Source organism: Bubalus bubalis, chromosome 5 (assembly GCF_019923935.1).
Source record: "Bubalus bubalis isolate 160015118507 breed Murrah chromosome 5, NDDB_SH_1, whole genome shotgun sequence".
Lineage (NCBI taxonomy): Eukaryota > Metazoa > Chordata > Mammalia > Artiodactyla > Bovidae > Bubalus > Bubalus bubalis.
In genome coordinates, this window is record NC_059161.1 from 12,363,314 (window position 1) to 12,376,394 (window position 13,081).

Consider the following 13,081-nt stretch of genomic DNA (forward strand, 5'->3'; position numbering starts at 1 on the left):
TATTTTAGTGACTCAGGCACGTACTCTTTCAGGTCTGAGACCTGCGTCATCCTCCCATAGTCTCACAGAGTCCTGCAAAATATTTCCCCGGGCTGTCTCTCATCTTCGGCCACATTCCATGGAGTGATATGTGGGGTCTGCTCTCTGGCTTCTAACTTGCTGTGATTTCTGAGGCACTTTGTTGGCAGAGTTTGCTCATAACTCAGTTGTCTAGCTGTTATGGGTAACCCCCCAACCCCCAAATTCACATGATGAAGTCCTAACCCCACAGTGCCTCACAGTGTGACTATGTTTGGAGTTCAGGTCTTTAAACAGGTACTCTAGTCAAAGTTAGGTCATTAGGATGAACCTTAATCTAATCTGACTGGTGTCCTTCTAAGCGGAGATGAGGACACAAACAAGTACAGAGCAAAGACTAGCATATCAGGGTCACCTGAGAACTCATTAAAAATGCAGATTCTCAAGCTCTATCTCAAACTTACTGAATCAGAAACTGTGGAGGTGGGACACAGCAATATTATGTTTTTAAGAAGCCCTTCAGGAGATTCTGTTGCTTCCTGACCTGCATACAAATTCAGGAAGCAACAGAATCTCCTGAAGGGCTTCTTAAAAACATATTGCTGTGTCCCACCTCCACAGTTTCTGATTCAGTAAGTTTGAGATAGAGCTTGAGAATCTGCATTTTTAATGAGTTCTCAGGTCCCACCACTTCATGGGAGATAGATGGGGAAACAGTGGAAACAGTGTCAGACTTTATTTTTCTGGGCTCCAAAATCACTACAGATGGTGACTGCAGCCATGAAATTAAAAGACGCTTACTCCTTGGAAGGAAAGTTATGACCAACCTAGATAGCATATTCAAAAGCAGAGACATTACTTTGCCAACAAAGATTCGTCTAGTCAAGGCTATGGTTTTTCCTGTGGTCATGTATGGATGTGAGAGTTGGACTGTGAAGAAGGCTGAGTGCTGAAGAATTGATGCTTTTGAACTGTGGTGTTGGAGAAGACTCTTGAGAGTCCCTTGGACTGCAAGGAGATCCAACCAGTCCATTCTGAAGGAGATCAGCCCTGGGATTTCTTTGGAAGGACTGATGCTAAAGCTGAAACTCCAGTACTTTGGCCACCTCAGGCGAAGAGTTGATTCATTGGAAAAGACTCTGATGCTGGGAGGGATTGGGGGCAGGAGGAGAAGGGGACGACAGAGGATGAGATGGCTGGATGGCATCACTGACTCGATGGACGTGAGTCTCAGTGAACTCCGGGAGTTGGTGATGGACAGGGAGGCCTGACGTGCTGCGATTCATGGGGTCACAAAGAGTCGGACACGACTGAGCGACTGATCTGATCTGATCTGATCAGGCTATTCTTATACATATTCAAATTTGAGACTCTAGATATGGCATCTTTGATCCTCTGAGAATTTTTGTTTTCAACACAGTCTCTTTTGTCTGAAAGGACACTCTGGTATCTAAATGTTGGAATTCCTCCCCAGAGTGACATATTATTCTTTCATTAAAACACCCTTTAGCTGCTTTCCTATGGGGAGATCATCAGTAGGTTCACAGATTTTATGATGAGAAATTCAATTCTCAATCATCCTTCCCTCAAAATCAGAGCACTGGCTAGCTCATCCCCTGAAAATTATTTTTCCCTGACCAGGCTTGTAACATATTTATCCCTAGTTGCAACATTAAATGCTCTTGTGTGTTATCACCAGGCTGCAAGTTCCAAATTTATGTGCTTGATGAGGAAAGGAGGAGGGGAGGGGATCTTCTCAATAGTTTTAGATAAACAGTAATATGAATAGTTTCATGTTGTAAAGCATTTTCCAATGTACAAAACTCTCTCTTTACCTCCTGAAATGTTTGTGTCTTCATCTGTACAGTAGAGATAATTATACTCAGCTAATAGGGAGTTTAAAACAAGCTCATGAGTTTGGTTCCCCATTTCTCAGAAGGGAAACTGAAGTTCAGAGAAACCGCATGACACAAGCTGTGAGTCCTGCAAAGAGATTTTCTGATACCATCATTGAAAAACAAGACAAACCCATTTGTTCCCACGTTGTAGTTTTTTAGCACTAGTACATGTATGTACATGCCCCCTGCCCTCTCTGTGTGTGAGTCGCTCAGTTGTGTCCAACGCTTTGCGACCCCGTGGACTGTAGCCTGCCAAGGCTCCTCTGTCCATGGGATTCTCCAGGCACGAATACTGGAGTGGGCTGCCATTCCCTTCTCCAGGGCATATACACGCCTGTGTGCGTGCAAGTGCCTGTGCTTGTGTGATTGTGCGTGCATGAGCATGTGCTTAATGTTTCTTTTTTATACCTTTTAAAAGCCCCACAAATGTTTGTGGGAGAGGATTTTAAATGATATGTAGGCATGCCAGGTTGTCTTTGAGAAAACATAAATTTCCGGGAGCCATGGAAATTGCGATGGAATTTTCCTAGGTTCTTAAAAGAAGTGAGTGCCAAAATTTAAGGTATAATTAGAATATGTTAAAGTATATTCTTGGCAACCACCAATTTAATAGATATTTTATGTCTTTTTTTCTCTCCCTTTCAAGATGAGAGTCAATTGTTGGCCACACCTTAGCATGTTGGCATAATTTGGATACATAACCTTGTTCTGACCTCCAAAAACTGCCACCTTGGCCCTTTTGTTTTTCGTTCTGAATGCATAAGTTATTGTTTCTTTTTGCAGTCTGATGATATAACTAAAGCTCCAAATAAGTCACAATAATAATAATAATACAAGAGTTGACATTTATTTTCTACTATGCACGGGGCATTGTTCTAAGATTTTGTAGGTAATATCAACTTTAACTTCTACAGTTCAGAGGCAGGCTGTACTTGCTTCCCTTTTTTTCTGAGTTCATTGTAATGAGGACAGAAATAATCTTTTTAAAAGTACAAATCAGAGATTGAAAGCTGACAAATCAAGGTCTGGATTTTGCCAGTGAGCATATTTTAATTGGCCTGCAAAGTGTTCAGAAAAATATTATTTTCCAACATTTAAAAACTGATTGTTTCTCATAAGAGTTCATATCTCTGTCAGTTTTGAGAAAAGATCAGATATTTAACATTGCGGATATTTGACATTTCCTTCTCACAGGCCAGTGATTGGCTGGGGGTGGGTAATGATTGCCAATTTAGATGAATAGTAAGTCTTCAACATTCTGCTACATAGTTATTTTATCTTCCTCTAAAATGTTGAAGTACCTAGGGCTTGATCATTAGATCCCTTCTTTTTTCTGTCTATACTCATCACTCTGTACTCACTCCCTGGGTGACTTCATCTAATCTCATGACTTAATATTATTTCAATACAGATTAATCCAAAATTAATATTTTCATTACAAAATACTCTGCTTTTCAGTAAATGTCTATTAGCAGATGAATGGATAAAGAAGATGTGGTACATATATACAATGAAATATTATTCAGAATTAGTAATAAGAATAAATGATTAAATAATGCCATTTGCAACAATGCCATGGATGGACCTAGAGATGATCATACTAAGTGAGAAAGAGAAAGACAAATACCATGTGATATCACTTATAGGTAGAATCTAAAAAAAATGATACAAATGAATTTATTTACAAAACAAAAATGGATTCAGAGACATAGTTAAAAAAGGGCAAAGGTGGAGAGGGATAAATTAAGAGTTTGAGATACTACTGCATGCAAAATAGATCAACGGCAAGGATCTATTGTATAGCACAGTGAACTATATTCAGTATCTTATAATGACCTATAATGGAAAAGAATCTGAGAAAGATTATGTATGTGTGTATATATATATATACCTGAATATATATATATATATTGAATGAATATATGAATATATTGAATGAATATATATATTCAGGTGAATATATATATATACCTGAATCACTGCATATACCTGAAAGTAATACATTGCAAATCAACTATACTTCAATTTTTAAAAAATGCAAGTCTGTTCATGGCTCTACGCTGCTTAAAATCCTCCATTGACTGCCCAGTTCACATAGAGAAAAGCCTTAGTTCAGTTCAGTTCAGTTCAGTCACACAGTCATGTCTGACACTTTGCGACCCCATGGACTGCAGCACGCCAGGCTGCCCTATCCATCACCTGCTCCCAGAGCTTGCTCAAATTCATGTCCATTGAGTAAGTGATGCCTTTCAACCATCTCATCCTCTGTTGCTGCCTTCTACTCCTGCCTTCAATCTTTCCCAGTATCAAGGTCTTTTCAAATGAGTCAGTTCTTTGCAGCAGATGGCCAAAGTATTGGAGCTTCAGATTCAGCATCAGTCCTTCCAATGAATATTCAGGACTGATTTCCTTTAGGATGAACTGATTGGATCTCCTTTCAGTCCAAGGGACTCTCAAGAGGCTTCTCCAACACCACAGTTCAAAAGCATCAATTCTTCACCTCTTAGCTTTCTTTATGGTCCAACTCTCACATCCATACATGACTCCTGGAAAAACCATAGCTTTGACTAGACCAACTTTTGTCAGCAAAGTAATGTCTCTGGTTTTTAATACACTGTCTAGGTTTGTCATAACTTTTCTTCCAAGGAGAAAGTGTCTTTTAATTTTATGACTGCAGTCACTGTCTGCAGTGATTTTGGAGCCCCAAAAATAAAGTCTGTCACTGTTTACATTGTTTCTCCATCTATTTGCCATGAAGTGATGGGACCGGATGTCATGATCTTTGTTTTTGGAGTGTTGAGTTTTAAGCCAGCTTTTTCACTCTTCTCTTTCACTTTCATCAAGAGGCTCGTTAGTTCCTCTTTGCTTTTTGCCATAAAGGTGGTATCATCTGCATATCTGAAGTTATTGATATTTCTCCCAGCAATCTTGATTCCAGCTTGTGCTTCATCCAGTCCGGCATTTCACATAATGTACACTGCATATAAGTTAAATAAGCAGGGTGACAATATACAGCCTTGACATACTCCCTTCCCGATTTGGATCCAGTCTGTTCCATGTCTGATTCTAACTGTTGCTTCTTGACCTGCATACAGATTTCTCAAGAGGCAGGTCAGGTGGTCTAGTATTCCCATCTCTTTAAGAATTTTCCACAGTTTGTTGTGATCCACACAGTCAAAGGCTTTAGATAGTCAATGAAACAGAAGTAGATGTTTTTCTGGAATTCTCTTGCTTTTTTGATGATTCAATGTATGTTGGCAATTTGATCTCTAGGTCCTCTGCCTTTTCTAAATCCAGCTTGAACATCTGGAAGTTCTCAGTTCACGTACTGTTGAGAGGCACTCCTTGCTTGGAGAATTTTGAGCATAACTTTGCTAGCATGTGAGATGAGTGCCATTGTGCAGTAGTTTGAGCATTCTTTGGCATTGCCTTTCTTTGGGATTGGAATGAAAACTGACCTTTTCCAGTCCTGTGGCCACTGCTGAGTTTTCCAAATTTGCTGGCATATTGAGTGCAGCACTTTCACAGCATCATCTTTCAGGATTTGAAATAGCTCAACTGGAATTCCATCACCTCCACTAGCTTTGTTTATAGTGATACTTCCTAAGGCCCACTTGACTTCACATTCCAGAGAAAAGCCAAAGCTGTCTTAAAGGTGTAAAAGACTTGACACAGTCCTTTGCCCTAACCTTGCACATTGCCTTCTGATCTCATTGACTCCTCACCTTCACCCCTGTACAAGCCATTTCAGTGGACTCCTTGTTCTTCTTTAAACATGGTAGGTATGCCCCAGACTTGGAGCCTCTTTAACTTCCTGTCTGGAACGCTCTTCTTCTGGATATCTCATTTCCTTACCTCCTTCATATTCTTGCTGAAGTATCACTTTCTTACTGAGGCTTTACCTGACACCCATCATGTATTTCATTGCGTTGCATTCCTATCCCCTATCCTGCTTTATTTTGATCCTTTGTGAAAATTATCACCAGCTGAATTACTATATGTGTTTATTTTATTTAATTATCTCTTTCTCTTTGAATTGCAATGTTGCTTTCCAAAGGCCAAAATGTTTTTTCCATTGCTATATCCCAAGTGATACAATGGTACCTGATTCTAAGTAGGTGCTCAATGAATATCTGCTGAATAAATGAATGAATAAATAACTTGGCTCCAAGTAAAATGTTTTCAAGGTGAATGGAACAGATTCAAAGGAATAGATAAAACAAGTAAGCGGCTAAAAAATACTCAAAATTGGATTAAGAAGGTATATATTTCTTTTTTCAACCTGAAATAACATTTATGTGTACTATTTGAAATGAACATTCTTACAAACCAATAGTGTAAAGGGACACAGAAAAAAAAAAATAGAGCTCTGTTTAATAATGAATTTTTAAGCATTGACTTAAAAATCATTGAAAGTTGGAGTTAATTTTAAATGGACCAGGCTTTAGCTGATACCAAATTTTAAAAGTCACAAGCTTAAAGAGCCCCTTCTGTGAACATTACTTTCACTTTCTTGCACTAACCCAGTGGATTGGATCCCCCAGGAAGAGCAGCATCAACATCATTGGAACTGGTTAGACATTCAGATTCTCAGACCCCACCCCAATCTGCTGCATCAGAAAACAGATAACTAATGAGAACACGCTGTATAGCACAGGGAACTCAATGCACTATAGTGACCAGAGTGGGAAGTCAGTTCAAAAGGGAGGGGATGTCTGTGTACGTATGGCTGATTCACTTTGCTGTACAGTAGAAACTAGTACAACATTGTAAAGCAACTATGCTCCAATAAAAATGAATTAAAAAAGCAAGTCCTGGGGTAGGGTTCAGAAATTTGTATTTTAACAAGTCCTCCAGGTGATTCTGACGCATGCGATAGTTTGAGAACCATGGCTGGCTATCACCCGCTCTGGCTCTCCAAGGGATGCACTGCTTCCCTGCCGCTGCTTTCTTTGGACCACTGGCTTGAAGTGAGCTAGTGGTGTAGTTGTTGGGCCTCCTTGCCTCTCAGGCCATTTTCACTCCCTCCTCTGACAATGGAAACACACACACACACACACACACACACACACACTTGGGTTATCAGACCAGACTTATTACCCATTGCACCTTCTCATTTGATATCATCCTTGTCTTCTGCCTCATGCACAAACAAGGTATGCTTTCCCTATTTCTAAAACAAAACAGGGCTTCCCTGATGGCTCAGTGGTAAAGAATCTGCCTGCCAATGCAGGAGACACGGGGTCGATCCTTGATTGGAGAACCCACATGTCCCGGGGCAACTAAGCCCATGTGCCACAACACTGAGCCTGTGCTGCCGAGTCTGGGAGCCACAACTGCCGAAGCCCACATGCTCTAGAGACTGTGCTCTGCACCAAGAAAGCCACCACAACGAGAAGCTCACACACTGCAGCTAGAGAGTAGTCCCCTCTTGCCACAACTAGAGAAAAGTCCGTGCAGCAACGAAGACCCAGAATAGCCCATAAATAAAATTATAAAAAATGAAACAAAAATTTGAAAATTCTCTCATGAACTTCTTTTCCCTTAAGTCATTCTCCCATTTCTCAACTTATTTTTACAGCAGAACTTAAAATGAATTCTCTAAAATTTCTCCTTTTTCTTTTGAATCCACTAAATCAGGCTTTTTACTGACACCGCTTTACTAAAACTGCCTTTGTCAAGGTCATCTCACTTTGCTACATCCAATCAGCAGTGTTTAGTTCTTCTCATATAGTTCATCTTCTCTGAGTACTGACCACTTCCCTATTCTATCTATGCCCATTCTACATCTAATACCATGGCTTGAAATACCAGTGAAGAATCTGCCTGCAATGCTAAAGACCCGGGTTTGATCCCTGGGTCAGAAAGATCCCCTGGAAAAGGGTATGGCTACTCACTCCAGTATTCTTGCCTGGAGAATCCCATGGACAGAGGAGCCTGCAGGCTACAGTCCATGGGATAGCAAAGAGTCAGACATGACTGAGTGACTAACACTTTCACATTCATATATTGATGACTCCCAAATTTGTATCTCTAGATCCAAATGGTACCCTAGCTCTGGAATTCAAACCTATATCCAAATGTCTGCTTCTCTTATCCATTTTGGTGATTAACAGGCATCTTGAAATTAACGTATCCAAAACCAATTGCCTATATGTTCCCTCCCAGACCTACTTCTTTACATTCTTATCTCAGTTGATTATAACTCCATTCTTCCAGTTGCTTAGACCAAAAACCCTGATAACCTTTACACTTCTTTCTCTTTCATGTCACATGTAAAGCAACAGCAAACATTGTTGGCTCCATTTTCAAAATACATCCAGAATCTGACTGCTTAGAGTCTTCTTCCAGAGCTTTTACACTGGTCCAAGCCACAATCATATCCTGCCTGGATTGTGTGGTGAGCTCCTAAATGGTCCGACTTCTCTTGTTCCTGGTGAGTCCATCTCAGCGCAGCACTGGCCTGATCCTGCTAAGCCTAAGTCAGATCTCCACTCCTTTACCCAGATCCTTTCAGTGATTGCCCCGCCAGGCCAGAGTGCAAAGCAGAGCACTTATGACTGAAGAGGTCCGCCGTTATCAGTCCACCATTAAGTTTTTGATCTAAATTCCTACTCACTCTCTCCTTGGCTCCCTGGCCTTTTTGCTATTTTCGTTCTTCCTTCCTTTCTGAAAAGTTGTGTCTGTTTGGACGCACCATGCAGCACGTGGGATCTTAGTTTCCTGACCGGAGATTGAACCTGTGCCCCCTGCAGTGAAAGTGTGGAGTCTTAACCACTGGATGCCAGGGAATTCCCATCTTTACCGTTTTCTTAAACACTTAACAGGCGCATTCCCACTTCAGGGTCTCTGCCCTGCAGTACCTGCTGCCTTCGCCTGGACTATTTCCTTGCACTTTTCTGCATTCCTCTCTCTCACATCCCCCAAGGTCACAATTCCAATGTTCCTTGTCTAACATTTTAATTCTCTCAGATAGCTTCTCTCTCCCTTCCATTTATTTATAACACAAACTTTATAACTAAGCACCATATGGCAGATGGTGTATTTTATTCATCTGTGTTGTTCATTGTCTCTCTTCCATACTAGACTATAACTTTGTGAAAGTAGAAATTTGTGTCTCTTTTGCTCTTCCCCAGCGCCTAGAGCAGTGCCTGGCATATAGTAGACACTGAATATCTCTTTACTGAGAAATGAGTGAACTAAAACTTAAGCTCATAATTTCAAAAAGAGCATCTGTACTCATCCACAGGCTGAAGGGATAATATAAAACTCTTGCATTTTTAATGGAAAAAAAATTTATAAATATTCTTGTGATGACTTTGTTAAGGCCTGTCCCTCCTCCCACTTGATTCTGAGTAGCATGAAGACTGGAACTGAGTCTCATTTGCTCACAGTTGTCCAGGAGCAACTGTGACAACTGAGGCTTGTTCTTTGGACATAAAGTGTAATTGGAGGAGGGCACATCAAGTAATCAAGATACATAATATTTTGATACAATGTTTTTAAAATGTCAAGATGTAAAAATCTGATGAATAGCATATTAAAACAGGATTAGTATTCCTGACTGTCTTTAGCTTCAGTCTCAAATTTGGCTTCACTTGGTGCTAATTTTACCTTTTTTACCTGTATTTATATATATTGATTTGATTGGTTGATCAGAGCATGGCTCATAGTAAGTGTCGGTTGCTTGAGTTATTAATGCCAAAGCACAAAGGAAGGTCTCTAAGAGATAGGTTTCTCATACTCTGTACCTTTGTTGGCCTTCATTACTTTGTTCATGCAGCAAATGGTTATCAGGTGGCAAAAGGTTATGTGTGTGTGTGTGTGTGTGTGTATGCGTATAATGATTTATGAATTTAAACATTCCCCACACACTATAAACAGTTATTTCTGCTACCATCCCCATTTTACAGATGTGGAAATTGAGGTCCAGAGAGATGAAATGCCTTGGGTGTGTTCATAGTAAGTGGCAGCCCTAGGCTTGATAGTGGCAGATCTTCTGTGGATAGGAAGTCTGATAGTCTGCACGGCACCAGGATACATTCCAGGAAAAGGGAATCTAAGCAAATTCCTTTTACTCTTATAGAGCAAGTTCACACAGACACCAAAATAAATCATGAAAACCTAGGAAAAAACAGATGTCACGATCTAAACACTAGGCTAGGGAAACTAATGTGGAATTATTTTATGAAGCCTGTGAAACATATGGAACACGTTACAAAGCAGGGTCATTAGTGTTTTTTTGTTTGTTTGTTTTTTGTTTTAAAGTACAGTTGGCTTCGGGAACCAGGGTGTAGTATAGAAGAAAGAAGAGTGAAGGAAAGAGGTAAATTATCCTACCCTCTACAGTAACAGAGACGGGTTGATCTGATAGTTTCCTTATCATTATATACCTTTTAAAATGTTTTCTCCCTGTGAGAAATAATTCATGGGGCCCTTATGGGAATGCAGGCAATCCACTAAGCTCTAAATGGTTTTGTATATAACAGGTAGGATCCCAGATGGGGATTTCGTGCTAGAGATTATTTGTAAGTCACTTGTAGCAAATACCATTGGAGCCAGCCATACTAATTGGGAATAGTGCTTCAAGGCTGTTGTTGACATTTATCATCAGAAAGATAGCTTACCATTTAAAATGTGTAAGCAAGTTTTCAGGAAATAACATTAACACGTTTAAGTGAATATCATCTCTACGCCATTACTAAAAGCACCATCTCCCCTTGCTTTGTGCAAAATAGTGAACTTTTATCGCATTTGGTGAATATTGGCAGTAACATAAGTAAATCTTTGAGAAATGGGTTAAGGGTCGATAACGTGAGAGGCCGGTAGGTCTGGTCCAGGCTTCTTTCAGATTACTGTTCTTGTCTCTTTTCCTAGTGCATGTGAGGTTTGTGTGTGTGCTGCCCTTGTGGTTCAGACGGTGAAGAATCTGCCTTGTAATGCAAGAGACCCAGTTTCAGTCCCCAGGTTGGGAAGACCCTCTAGAGAAGGAAATGGCCACCCACTGCAGTATTGTTGCCTGGAGAATTCCACGGACAGAAGAGCCTGGCGGACTACAGTCCACAGGGTCGCAAAGAGCTGGGCATGACTGTCCACTTTTTGTATTTGCAGGCTCTGTCTTAAAACAAGTTGCATAATATTGGGGTAGTGACCTGGTTTTGAATTCTAAGCGCTTAGATGACAACTTCTGATTTCCCTCTGTCCTTCTCAACAGCCATCAGCAAAGTGGGCTCCACCAGGACTTGAAGCCACAGGCTTCCCCTCCTGAGCTCCTTCCTAAGCTGTTCACCCTGGCAGACCAGAAAAAAATAAGAAAATAAAAGTGCAGCCACCCCCAGGTCCGAGTGGAATTTTATTTTCTGATCTGACTCCTTTTAAGAGGTGTTGAAATAAAGTCAGATTTTTTTACTTCCCTTTTACTTTTATGTGATTTTCTGGGGCTCTTTGAAGTCCCAGAGCAGGCCAACAGCTTTACTTAGTTTTCTTTATGAGACCTTGTAAGTGCTGTGCTCCTGTCCATTTTGTTCTGTGTGTTCTTGAGAGTAGAACTCATTGCTTTTTGGTGTATGTGAGGAATGATCCCTGTCCTAAATCACTGAACACTTCATTGGAAATAAAGAGGAGTTTTAAAGTTGTGATTTCACATAAGAAGAGTCTTCTCTAGCAGCACAATTTGAAAGCATCAATTCACTACTCTACACAATATGGATGACTAGTAAGGACCTACCACACAGCACAGGGAACTCCACTTAGTCTGTAAAGACCTAAATGGGAATAGAATCTAAAAAAGAGTGGATATATGTGCATGTATAAATGACTCATTTTTCTGTACAGCAAAAACTAACAGCATTGTAATTCAACTGCACCCCAGTCAAAATTTTAAAAAATAGTAGTTATTTCAAAATTTGGAGGAGGGACATAGCCCCAAAGCATCATTTTCCAATGTAAACTATAATCATTTGGTATCTCTCAGTAGGAAAAAAAGAGTCAGAGAACACTGAGACCAGACTTCTTTGATATTTCTGAAGTCAAGCACAGAGGTTTGAGAGAAAACACTGGATTTATCATACTGTTCCTATTAGGCAATATCACGATGAATTACAGTCTAATGTTACAAGAGGGCTGAAGCAATGAGTGTGGCAGCCTTGTTAAATCACTCTGCTATCAATCACTTCTGTGACCTTCAGCAAGACACTTTTCTGGGACTTGAGCTTTCCTTTTTCTCTAATTCTTTTCTTCTACCTACGCAAGAAGAAATTTAAAAGTTCACAGATAAAATTTCATTCATTTGTTCATTGAACATTTGTATTGATCATGTACTTTTGTGCCAAACTGATCACAGGGTACCAATGATTCAGCGCCAAGCAAAGCAAAACTTGGTTGTGACACCGTTGGAGTTTACATTCTAGTGGGAAGAGGTATGCATTATTCAACAATCATAGAAAGAAAAATGTATAAATATAATAACTTTAAAGAGTTAGGGGACATGCTTTGAGCCATGCAAGCATTTCAAAGGGAGAATTGAGCTAGTCCACCATGAGTATTCTATTTTATGCAAGGGATAGTTTAGGAAAAAGAAAATGTTTATGACAAAATTTTTTTTTCACTCAAAAACAGTCTTATTGAGTCACACAGAGGAAATCATATATCTTTATTTCATGCTATGGAGAAAGACAATTTAGTAGATTATATAAGTACTCCTTGAAGGTAGAAAACCAGTTTTGTAGAGAGAAGCCAAGCTTCTAAGGACTGAGTATGGATGCGCTTCTGTGTGAGTGAGCAAATGGGCTACATTTGTGAACAGGCTTGAAGGTGTAGGATAAGAAGAGGGAATGGTGAGTGGAGAGAGCAAGATGACAGACAGGAGGCAGTATGAGAGGGACCCCTACGGGGCTTCCCAGGGGGCACAGTGGTAAAGAATCCACCTGCCAATGCAGGAAATGCAAGAGATGTGGGTTCAATCCCTGGGTGAAGAAAGATCCCCTGGAGTAGGAAATGGCACCCCACCCCAGTATTCTTGCCTGGAAAATTCCACGGACAGAGGAGCCTTGTGGGCTATAGTCCACGGACTTACAAAGAGTCGCACGTGACTGAGTGAATGATACTGCCCCATGCCCCCAGATCCTTTAAGTCTTAGAGCTACTCAACCCACATAGTGTTTCTAC